Below are 12,754 nucleotides of genomic sequence, written 5' to 3' on the forward strand. Positions count from 1 at the left end.
CATCATCCCGCAACAAACTCATTAGTTGCAATGCTTGCAAGGCTTAAGTGATGTGCATTACCGAGAGGGCCCAGAGATACCTCTCCGACAATCGGAGTGACAAATCCTAATCTCGAAATACGCCAACCCAACAAGTACCTTCGGAGACACCTGTAGAGCACCTTTATAATCACCCAGTTATGTTGTGACGTTTGGTAGCACACAAAGTGTTCCTCCGGTAAACGGGAGTTGCATAATCTCATAGTCATAGGAACATGTATAAGTCATGAAGAAAGCAATAGCAGAATACTAAACGATCATGTGCTAAGCTAACGGAATGGGTCAAGTCAATCACATTATTCTCCTAATGATGTGACCCCGTTAATCAAATGACAACTCATGTCTATGGCTAGGAAACATAACCATCTTCGATCAACGAGCTAGTCAAGTAGAGGCATACTAGTGACACTCTGTTTGTCTATGTACTCACACATGTATTATGTTTCCGGTTAATACAATTCAGCATGAATAATAAACATTTATCATGGAATAAGGAAATAAATAATAACTTTATTATTGCCTCTAGGGCATATTTTCTTCACTTCGCTTGTGAATCGAGTTGCTTGAATCTCTTAACGTCAGCAGCGTTGATGGTAGGAGTGACAGAGGGAACGCCAGTTTTCACAACGTACCAAAGATCGTTGTCAATTGCCTCAAGATGCATTCGCGTCTTATTCTTCTAGTAGGGGTAGTCCGTCCCATCGAAGGTAGGACACCTAGCAGAGACCTTGCTCATACTTGCGGTCGACATAACTAAAACTCCAGGCGTTTAACCAAAATCACACAGAATAAGGGAGTACCTCGCTCTGATACCAATTAAAAGTGCGTTAAGTCGACTAGAGGGGGTGAATAGGCGATTTTTACAGATTCGTCAGTAAGGAATTTCAGGGCGAGGAAATTCCTAAGTCACGAACGACTAGCAGCGGAATAAGTACTCATATGCAAGCATGACAGAACAGAAGCATAGTCATCTTGATGAAATGAAAACAAGCACAAAGTACAGAAAGCGTAAACACGGGATGAGCAGGCTAAAGATGAACTGACTGAAGAAAGTGAACTGAGGAAATTGAGAATGTCTTCAGTCAAAGTCTTCAAACAGAAGTGATCAAGTACACAACACAGTAATGAGGAAATGAAAGGGTTGAGGAAATAGAACCAGTTATCTTGGTGAAGACAATGATTTGGTAGACCAGTTCCAACTGATGTGACAGTTGTACGTCTGGTTGGAGCGGCTAGGTATTTAAACCTGAGGACACACAGCCCTCACCGTATTCTCCTTGAGCTAAGGTCACACAGACCTCGCCCAATCACTCATGGTAAGTCTTCAGGTGACTTCCAAACTGTAGCGACCAGACCTCAAACAGTCTGACCTCTGTGCATCAGTGTCATCCCTGGATCGGTAATGCTGGCACGCACAGTACTTGAGGATTTATAACAGAGTAGCAATCCCACACTTATTACATCGAATGTCTCAAAAGAGAACTTATTACAATAAATATGGCTTAAGGCCATCTAAAATCGACAACAGCGGAAGGCTTGGAAGATAAAGTGAGTCCATCAACTCCAACAGCATCACTGAGTGAAAGACAACGACCTAGGGCACCTTACTCGTCGTCGGAACAGTCTGCAACATGAACGTTGCAGCCCGAAACGGGTCAGCACATGGAATATGCTGGCAATGTAACACATAGAGTAATGAACAGAATAAATGCTATCACTACATGCATATTTGGCTGGTGGTAAGCTCTATGGTTACAGTTTTGCATAAAGCCAATTTTTTCCTACAACAAAGGAATAAATTTTATTTAACTATCATGGTGGTTGTTAAACATTGAGAAGGTTCCTCCAACTCAATCCCAATTAAGCATCATCATTAAACCCAATCAAAGTATTTTAAGAGTGATGAGATCAACATGATAATCGAAGAACTAGATACTCAAAACGTCCATAACCGGGGACACGGCTAACCATGATTAGTTTATACACTCTGCAGAGGTTTGCGCACTTTTCCCCACAAGACTCGATCTCCTCCGTTGGATTTCTCGCACTACATGGTGTTTGAGAAATGGATGACCGAGACACAGTCTTTCAGAAGCATTAACTCTCTACTCTGGATAGATAGTACCACCTACAACCCACTACATCTGCTAGTCTACCTCTTCAAGAGCTTCACGCAACTTACTCAACTATGCCAGAGCCCATATTGGCTTCTGGCTGCACACGGAAGTTTCTAGCATGAATAATCTTATGATCCCTTTGAGCCTAGGTGGCGGACCGTAGGATGATCACACGGGTCCTCCGGGATATCCTTGGACAACACTGGATTCTCCAGGTGCCCACAAGCAATCCACCCAGATGTGTATTAAGGTTGTCACCTTAAGTTGAACCATTAATTAACAAACTCACATCTGTCATGGATACACTCAAACCCAATCCACGTCTATGAGCATAGCGTAGCAATATAAGCAACGTAGAAGTAACTCCCATAGGTTTGATAATAAACAGGTAAATAGGTACTACCTCATCTACTTCCCAAAACCCACAAGTTAATCAGATCCTAACCATGCAATTGTTTGAGGATTGATCTAATGCAATAAAACTGGGTAGTAAAGAGGTATGATCAAAGTGTTATTTGCCTTGCTAATGATCCGTGAAACCTAGAGACTCGTAGTAGCACGCTTCGCACTCCGGGTACTCTATCACAAACAAACAAGCATACAATAAGCACTCAACTAGAAGCACGAGTAAAACTCAAATAAGAGATCTAACCAGAAAGGTCAACTTAAGAACTCCGGTTTGCAAAAAGAATCAAATCAAACGAAGCAACAAAACTCAAACTGCGAAAGAAACAAGATCCGTTTACTAATCTAGACTTAAGTCAAATTTTACAGTAGCAAAATCCTGTTCAAGTTGGTTAAACAGAAAGAGGGCTTCGAAACGAAGATCTAGGCGCTTGAATCGCCTGATTCTGATAAACGAGCGAAAAGATAAACTAAAATGAAAATCAGGATAGAAATCACGATCGAAAATAATCGCGGAAAATCCCTGGAAAAAGAAAAACTGACGAACAGGCTAACGAACGAACGTTCGCTGTCTGCGGTTAACGGGTGAAAACCGTTCGTTAAAACAAACGTACGAACAGGCGTTCACTAAATAACTAAACCGAAAAAAAAAGATCTAAAAAAACGCATCTAGGTTTTCGTATAGAAACCGAACGATTTTTAGAATAAAACCGACGGCTACCTCGCGGATCGGGACAGTGGCGGCGTACTCCGGCGGCAGAGGGCTCCGGCGACGGGCGGCGGGGTGGCAACGGGGGTGGCGGCGCGGCGTCGGCGGCGGCGCGGCGGTGACGGCGAGACGACGCGGCGGCGGCGAACTCCGACGGCGGCGAAATTCGGCGACGGCGGCGCGGACTTTGAGACGGCGGGGCGGCTAGGGTTTGGGGCTGGGGCGGCTCGGGCCTCGGCCTTAAAAAGGCCGGCCGGGTGCATTGTCCTAGTCGGACACGGCCCGGTAAGGTAGTTGACTTCTTCTTTTTTAATAATTCCGCACGCAGAAAAACAAAGAAAAGAAATACTAAATGGACTTCAAAAATTCTGAAATAAATTTTACCTGTCCTCTAAAAATATAGTGGACAAAGTGAACATTTATTTGGGCCTCTAATGCAAATTTGAAAAACACATATTTTTCCTAATTCAAATAAAATAGCGATAAAAACTCCGAATAAAATTCTTATTTGATTTTAATATTAAATCTCCAATATTTCTTTATTTTGGGGAAGTCATTTTATCTCCTCTCTTTTATTTTCATAAAAAATATTCGAAGAGAAAAATAATTAAAATCAAACGATCCTCTTTTCAAAATTTGAGAAAACTCAATTATGAAAATAACGAAATCCCCAACTCTCTCCGTGGGTCCTTGAGTTGCGTAGAATTTCTAGGATCAAGCCAAAATGCAATAAAAATATGATATGCAATGATGATCTAATGTATAACATTCCAAATTGAAAATTTGGGATGTTACAAACCTACCCCCCTTAAGATGACTCTCGCCCTCGAGATTCGGGTTGGCTAGAAAATAGGTGAGGGTGATCCTTTCGTAGGTCTTCCTCTCGTTCCCAGATGGCTTCATCCTCGGTATGGTGGCTCCACTGAACTTTGCAGGACTTGATAACCTTGCTGCGTGTGACTCGGCTGGCGAACTCGAGAAACCGGTTTCTCCTCGTAGGTCAAATCGTTATCCAACTGAATCGCTTCCAGTGGCACTGTATCTCTCAGAGAAATATCAGCCATCTCTGCGTGGCACTTCTTCAACTGAGAAACGTGGAACACATCGTGAACTCCTGACAATCCTTCGGGCAATTCTAACTTGTAAACAACTTCTCCCATACGTTCCAAAACCTTGTATGGTCCCACAAAACATGGTGCTAACTTTCCCTTAACTCCAAAACGCTTCACTCCTCGAAGTGGGGACACACGAAGATACACTCTGTCTCCAACTTCGTAAAATGTCTCCTTGCGTTTAGAATCCGCATAGCTCTTTTGCCTGGACTGGGCTACCTTGAGTCTATCGCGTATCAGCTTAACCTTCTCTTCAGACTCTTTAATCAAATCTGGTCCAAACAACTAACGGTCTCCAACTTCATCCCACAACAACGGTGTCCTGCACCTCCTTCCATACAATGCTTCGAAAGGGGCCATCTTCAAACTGGCTTGATAGCTGTTGTTGTAAGAGAACTCTGCATATGGCAAATTGTCGTCCCAACTAAATCCATAGTCTAGCGCACAAGCTCTCAACATGTCCTCCAGAATCTGATTGACTCTCTCAGTCTGTCCATCTGTCTGTGGGTGAAAAGTTGTACTGAACTCTAGCCTGGTTCCCAAAGTCTCATGCAACTGATTCCAAAACTTTGAGGTAAACTGGGTTCCTCTATCTGATACAATGGTCCTCGGAACTCCGTGCAGACATACGATCCTGGTCATGTATATCTTTGCCAACTTAGCACTGGTGTAAGTGGTCTTAACTGGGATGAAATGAGCTACCTTCGTCAAACAATCGACTACAACCCATATCGAGTCATAGCCTGAACGAGTCCTGGGCAATCCCGTGATAAAGTCCATGCCTAATATCACATCCAGTCCTTGTGACTCCAATACTATTAGGTCTGAGGGAAACACGTAGTTACCAATCCTTAATGGTAACCGATCACACCATAGGCTAGCCATATACTCTGCTCCTGGCGAGGTTACTAACATGGGTGACCTAAGGGCTTGGGTTGGCAGTTTAAACTTATCCACAAATCCCCTTGATATGTATGAATGCGATGCACCAGTATAAAACAGAACGATTGCAGTAAATGACTTAACCAAAAACTTACCTATTACTGCATCGGGTTGCGCTTCAACCTCCTCCACACTAATGTGGTTCACTTGTCCCCTGTTGAAAGGGTTGGGCTTCTTCCCAGAGCTTCCATTGCCATATCCATTCTTTGCTTCAGAACACTCCGTGGCATAATGTCCATTCTTCCCGCACTTGAAACAAGTAATGTGACTTAGATCCTTCTTGGCGGGCGTTGCTGGGTTGGAACGGTTCTGACCGTTGCTTCCTCCATTACCATTCCCATTCTTGGGGCCACTATGGTTGTGCGAAATCCCTCCATTGTGGTTGTGACCTCCATGGTTATGTTGAAGGGGCCCTCCCGAGTTCGGGGTAAAACGGGGTCTCTGCTGAGCTCCAGAATTATACTTCCCTTGTCCGTACTTCCTCTTGCGGTTGTCAATCTGCTGCTGCTTCCCTTCAATCATGAGAGCTCTATCTACCAACTCTTGGTAGTTATTGAAGGTTGCCACCATCAACTGCATGCTCAGCTCATCATTCAGTCCTTCCAGAAACTTCTCCTGTTTAGCTGGATCCGTAGCAACGTCATCTGGAGCATAACGTGCTAGCTTACTAAAATCATCCACATACTGGCCAACAGTGCGTCCTCCTTGGCGTAAGTTGCGAAACTCGCACTTCTTCATGGCCATAGCTCCTGCTGATACATGGGAAGTGCGAAAAGCCTGCTGAAACCGGTCCCATGTGACAATGTCGATGGGGTAAGTGGCTGTGAAATTCTCCCACCATGATGTTGCGGGCCCATCAAGCTGATGTGTAGCAAAACGCACTCTCTCCGCATTTGTGCATCCTGCAGTGGTCAACTCCCTTCCAATCTTGCGGAGCCAATCATCTGCAACTATCGGCTCGGTGCTACTGGAGAACACCGGCGGATTCAGCCTTAGAAAACGAGCTAAGTGATCAACAGGTGGTGGTGGGTTATTGTTGTTGTTTTTCCCCTGATTCTAATTCTGGACTAGTATCTGCATCAATGCATTCTGCTGCTGGATCAACTGAGTGAGCTCCGGTGGGAAAGCAAATCCATTGTCGCGTCTCGGAGGCATCTGATGGGTTTAGAAAAGATGAGAAAACATAATAGAATGAGGTCTAGGGGGAAAACACTACCCATATGCACATGAGACAAACACAAACATATCACTTCCATCAATTCAAACAAGGGAATACAATCGGTCTAACTATCGTTACAAAAGTGCTCGGACTAAGCTATATACATGGGGGAATACTACTACTGATATGGTGGTCGACTAGAAAAAATGATCGGTGGAAGATTCCATAATATCTGCTCCAGCTTCATCAACAAAGGCATCATCGCTATTGTCGGGGTCTGAGTCGGTGTCGTCGATGATGATGTAGTTCTCCGGGCAAGTGGAATCGTCGTCTTCTCCTCCTGGCGCAGGGTCTCCCATGAATACTCCTAGCTTCCTTGTCAGAACGTCATTCTTCTCCACGAGTATCATCATTTCCTCCTCGTATCCATCGCGTGTAGACTTGAGTTCTTACTCCAGCTCCGTGATCCTGGTCATTGCCTTCTTCAGATCTATCATGCCTGCGCACATCTGGTTCTCTTGGCGACGAATGTGTTGGTTTAACTCCTGGATGAAAGCTGCAATAGATCTATCCTTCCTGGTGCTGATCATCTCCCATTGCTCGTCTCGGCGCCCACAAATCTAGTAGATAGTATCCTTGAGATCCTTGTGGTAAACTTCTCCAATGCGTCCCATGGTGATGTGGGCTGCCATGCTCTTTCCTAGACTCCAGGTTGGTGCATCAAAGGAAACCTCTATGGGCTCAGTGACAGGCATGAACGTCCTTCCTGGAACTTGAACTCGAATCATCCAACGCTCCTCTTCTGGTAAAGTGGCAAGTAGGTCCCGGTGAAGCTTGGTATTCCGATGTTCAGGTATCTAGTAACTTCCTTCAAGTGTCGTCCAAAAGGTGTATCTTCATCCGGTTGAGTGAACTTGTTCCTTGCATCTGCCATCCTATAGAGTAGAAAAGGGAGAGGAGTCAGAAATGAGAAGAGAGTAGTGATATAGGGTTTTAGCTTAGTGGTCGTGTCCTACAGTCAGCGTGTGCTCAGATACCATCTTGTAGCAACCAGACCTCAAACAGTCTGATCTTTGTGCATCAGTGTCATCCCTGGATCGATAATGCTGACACGCGCAGTACTTGAGGATTTATAACAGAGTAGCAATCCCACACTTATTACATCGAATGTCTCAAAGGAGAACTTACTACAATAAATATGGCTTAAGGCCATCTAAAATCGATAAACATCGTAAGGCTTGGAAGTTAAAGTTAGTCCATCAACTCCAACGGCATCACTGAGTGAAAGACAACGACCTATGGCACCTTACTCGTCGTCGGAAAAGTCTGCAACATGAACGTTGCAGCCCGAAACGGGTCAGCACATGGAATATGCTGGCAATGTAACACATAGAGTAATGAACAGAATAAATGCTATCACTACATGCATATTTGGCTGGTGGTAAGCTCTATGGTTACAGTTTTGCATAAAGCCAATTTTTCCCTACAACAAAGGAATACATTTTATTTAACTATCATGGTGGTTGTTAAACATTGAGAAGGTTCCTCTAACTCAATCCCAATTAAGCATCATCATTAAACCCAATCAAATTATTTTAAGAGTGATGAGATCAACATGATAATCGAAGAACTAGATACTCAAAACGTTCATAACCGGGGACACGGCTAACCATGATTAGTTTATACACTCTGCAGAGGTTTGCGCACTTTTCCCCACAAGACTCGATCTCCTCCATTGGATTTCTCGCACTACATGGTGTTTGAGAAACGGATGACCGAGACACAGTCTTTCAGAAGCATTAACTCTCTACTCTGGATAGGCAGTACCACCTACAACCCACTACATCTACTAGTCTACCTCTTCAAGAGCTTCACGAAACTTACTCAGCTATGCCAGAGCCCATATTAGCTTGTGGCTGCACACGGAAGTTTCTAGCATGAATAATCTTATGATCCCTTTGAGCCTGGATGGCGGACCGTAGGATGATCACACGGGTCCTCCGGGATATCCTTGGACAACACTGGATTCTCCAGATGCCCACAAGCAATCCACCCAGATGTGTATTAAAGTTGCCACCTTAAGTTGAACCATTAATTAACAAAATCACATCTGTCATGGATACACTCAAACCCAATCCACGTCTACGAGCATAGCATAGCAATATAAGCAACGTAGAAGTAACTCCCATAGGTTTGATAATAAACAGGTAAATAGGTACTACCTCATCTACTTCCCAAAACCCACAAGTTAATCAGATCCTAACCATGCATTTGTTTGAGGATTGATCTAATGAAATAAAACTGGGTAGTAAAGAGGTATGATCAAAGTGTTACTTGCCTTGCTGATGATCCGTGAAACCTAGAGACTCGTAGTAGCTCGCTTCGCACTCCGGGTACTCTATCGCAAACAAACAAGCATACAATAAGCACTCAACTAGAAGCACGGGTAAAACTCAAATAAGAGATCTAACCAGAAAGGTCAACTTAAGAACTCCGGTTTGCAAAAAGAATCAAATCAAACGAAGCAACAAAACTCAAACTGCGAAAGAAACAAGATCTGTTTACTAATCTGGACTTAAGTCAAACTTTACAGTAGCAAAATCCTGTTCAAGTTGGTTAAACAGATAGAGGGCTTCGAAACGAAGATCTAGGCGCTTGAATCGCCTGATTCCGATAAACGAGCGAAAAGATAAACTAAAACGAAAATCAGGACAGAAATCGCGATCGAAAATAATCGCGGAAAATCCCTGGAAAAAGAAAAACTGACGAACAGGCTAACGAACGAACGTTCGCTGTCTGCGGTTAACGGGTGAAAACCGTTCGTTAAAACGAACGTACGAACGGGCGTTCGCTAGATAACTAAACCGGAAAAAACCGATCTAAAAAACGCATCTAGGTTTCCGTATAAAAACCGAACGGTTTTTAGAATAAAACCGGCGGCTACCTCGCGTATCGGGACGGCGGCGGCGGCGGGCGGCTGGGTGGTGACGGGGCGGCGGTGCGGTGTTGGCTGCGGGGCGGCGGCGAAGGCGAGACGGCGCGGCGGCGGCGAAATCCGGCGGCGGCGGCGCGGACTTCGAGACGGCGGGGCGGCTAGGCTTGGGGCTGGGGCGGCTTGGGCCTCGGCCTTAAAAAGGCCGGCCGGGTGCAGTGTCCTAGTCGGACACGGCCCGGTAAGGCGGTTGACTTCTTTTATTTTTTTAAATAATTCCGCGCGCAGAAAAACAAAGAAAAGAAATACTAAACGGACTCCAAAAATCCTAAAATAAATTTTCCCCGACCTCTAAAAATATCGCGGACAAAGTGAACATTTATTTGGGCCTCTAATGCAATTTTTAAAAACGCATATTTTTCCTAATTCAAATAAAATAGCGATAAAAACTCCGAATAAAATTCTTATTTGATTTATTAAATCTCCAATATTTCTTTTTTTTGGGAAGTCATTTTATCCCCTCTCTTTTATTTTCATAAAAGAAATATTCGGAGAGAAAAATAATTAAAATCAAACGATCCTCTTTTCAAAATTTGAGAAAACTCAATTATGAAAATAACGAAATCCCCAACTCTCTCTGTGGGTCCTTGAGTTGCGTAGAATTTCTAGGATCAAGGCAAAATGCAATAAAAATATGATATGCAATGATGATCTAATGTATAACATTTCAAATTGAAAATTTGGGATGTTACACAAACTTTCACAAACTCGGTCACTCGGCAATCCACAATTTTCTCTTGGATGCTGTAGACCATGACGCCTAACCGTCTGGAAGATGCACAGTCTTCAAAGGTAACAAGCGTCGGATCTACACAGGAACAATCTATTCAGTCATGCTCAATCACTTTGGGTTTGTAGGTGTTTGGGTTTGGGTTTTCCTCACTTGATGATTTTCGCTAAAAGTCCTCGAAGAATGGGATGCTCTCAATGACAAGTGTCAGCTTCTCTCGGAGCAGCCAACCAGCTAGTGGTTGTAGGGGGCGGCTATTTATAGCCTAGGGAGCAGCCCGACATGATATGACATAAATGCCCTTCAATGATATGACCGTTAGGTGGATAAGATATCTTGGAACGGCTGGCACATAGCACAGCAACGGTCGGAAATTTGAGATTCAAATTCCTCAGGGCTATCATGTTCCTCACTTGTAGGCAATCCGCACTGGCGAATTCCTAACTCCTCAATCAGAACAAATTCCTCAGAGACCAGAAGAACTTCGTCTCTGTCACTGAAGAAATTGACTGAACTATATGAGATTTCCAATGGCTTCACTCGAAGGGATTGGTAGGTGTAGGATTTTGAGTTGAGCATCACATGGAAACTTTTTCTTAGTTTTTCCTCGACCCCCTTTAATAGTAGGGATAATTAGATTTATGCCCCTAGTTGTGTCCCACTCGTCTATTTTACCCCTAATTCCCAAAAGTCACCGGTTCTGTCCAAATCACTTTGCTCCTCTTATGCTTTTGCCCTTTGACCGTTTGACCGTCAGTTTGAAAACTTCATAACTAATTCATACTAAATCAGAAAAATGCAAATAAGATACCAAAATGTTCAGAAAAACATCACCTATATGTCAGTGTCATTTGCATTCATGAAAAAATTGTTGGAAAGTGCCCATTCGAGTTTTAGCTCATATGCTACCACCATGAATAGTAAAATCTAAAAAAGTTCAAAAAAATTCAAAAATAATTTGGTGGCAAAGAATGACAAATGTTTTAAGTGCCTGCCAAGTTTCATCAGGGAATAACATTCGTGGGTGCTGCGGCAAGAAAAACAATCAGCACTCCAAAATAGATTATTTTTTTGCCACGATTTCCACGAATGTCGTTCCCTAATGAAACTTGGCAAGCACTTAGAACACTTGTCGTTCTTTGCCACCATAATTTTTTTGAATTTTTTAGAGTTTACTATTCCTGGTGGTATCAAAAGAGCTAAAACTCGGATGTGCACTTTCCAACACTTTTTTCATTAATGCAAATGACACTGACATATAGGTGATGTTTTTCTGAAAATTTTGGTATCTTATTTGCATTTTTTTGATTTTGTATGAATTAGTTATGAAGTTTTCAAACTGACGGTCAAACGGTCAAAGGGCAAAAGCATAAGAGGGTCAAAGTGACTTGGACAGAACCGGTGACTTTTGAGAATTAGGGGTAAAACAGACGAGTGGGACACAACTAGGGGCATAAATCTAATTATCCCTTAATAGTACGGTGTTTCCTATGACTCAAGAAAGAGAAAATGAAACTACAAAAATAAAAGTCTTCACACTTCATGTTCCTCGCATAAATACCAAGTCTTCAGGGTCACACCAATTTCTTCACTTTCAAAGTCTTTAGAAAGCCAAAGTCTTCACTTGAAGACATTCATTTTTAGGGGTCGACTTTCTCTGTAAATATAAAACTCCTCATAGATTTATAGACCTGTGTACACTCATAAACGCATTAGTCCATTAACCTATAAGTCTTCAATACACCAAAATCACTAACGGGCACTAGATGCACTTACTAACACATAATAAAAGCCGGGAAAAAAAGAAAAAAATCATTTAAAGCTGAAAACGCGTGCAGAAAAAAATCCGAAGTAGCGCCTAGAGCTCAACATGTGGCGGCGGTCGAGAGCACGCTAAATGGCGCCCTCTCTCCCGAAGGAGCGCTCTTTGATTAGTTGCTCCCGACATATAGCTACTAGGGTCCGTTTGGTCTCATAGAAGAAGGTGGGGTAAATGCCGGGATCGAGTCGTTTGCTCTCCGATTGGGGAGCGGGAGGTCCTATATGGCGCGTTTAGCGCTAGATCTCCTCCGTGACGCTCACACGAAGGTTTCCTCAACCTGGCCCAACAAAGGCTAGTTGCTTGGGACGTTGTTCGCTTAGGATCCTGTCGCTCGGGACGCACTATTCTTACGTTAGCTCAATCGTTGACTGTGTTGCCTTTTGTAAAAAAATGAATACGAAAACATAAAATTTGGAAAAGTTAATTGATTTTAAAAAAAGTTCATAGATTTGAAAAAAGGTTCACACATTTAAATTTCATTGAATTTTGAATTTCATCAAACTTGGGAAAAGTTCATCGGTTTAAAAAAACATCATCGGATTTGAGAAAATTTCATCAAATTTGAAAAAAAAACAGTTCATGGATTTTCAAAAAATAGTTTACAAGTTCGGAAAAAGTTCATTAATTTTAAAAAAAGCTCATTGATTTTCATAAGAAAAATTTCACATATATTCAAAAGAAGGAAAAAATGAAAAGGGAAAAAGGAAAAGAAAAGGAAGAAAAAGAA

Source organism: Triticum aestivum, chromosome 6D (assembly GCF_018294505.1).
Source record: "Triticum aestivum cultivar Chinese Spring chromosome 6D, IWGSC CS RefSeq v2.1, whole genome shotgun sequence".
Taxonomy (NCBI): domain Eukaryota; kingdom Viridiplantae; phylum Streptophyta; class Magnoliopsida; order Poales; family Poaceae; genus Triticum; species Triticum aestivum.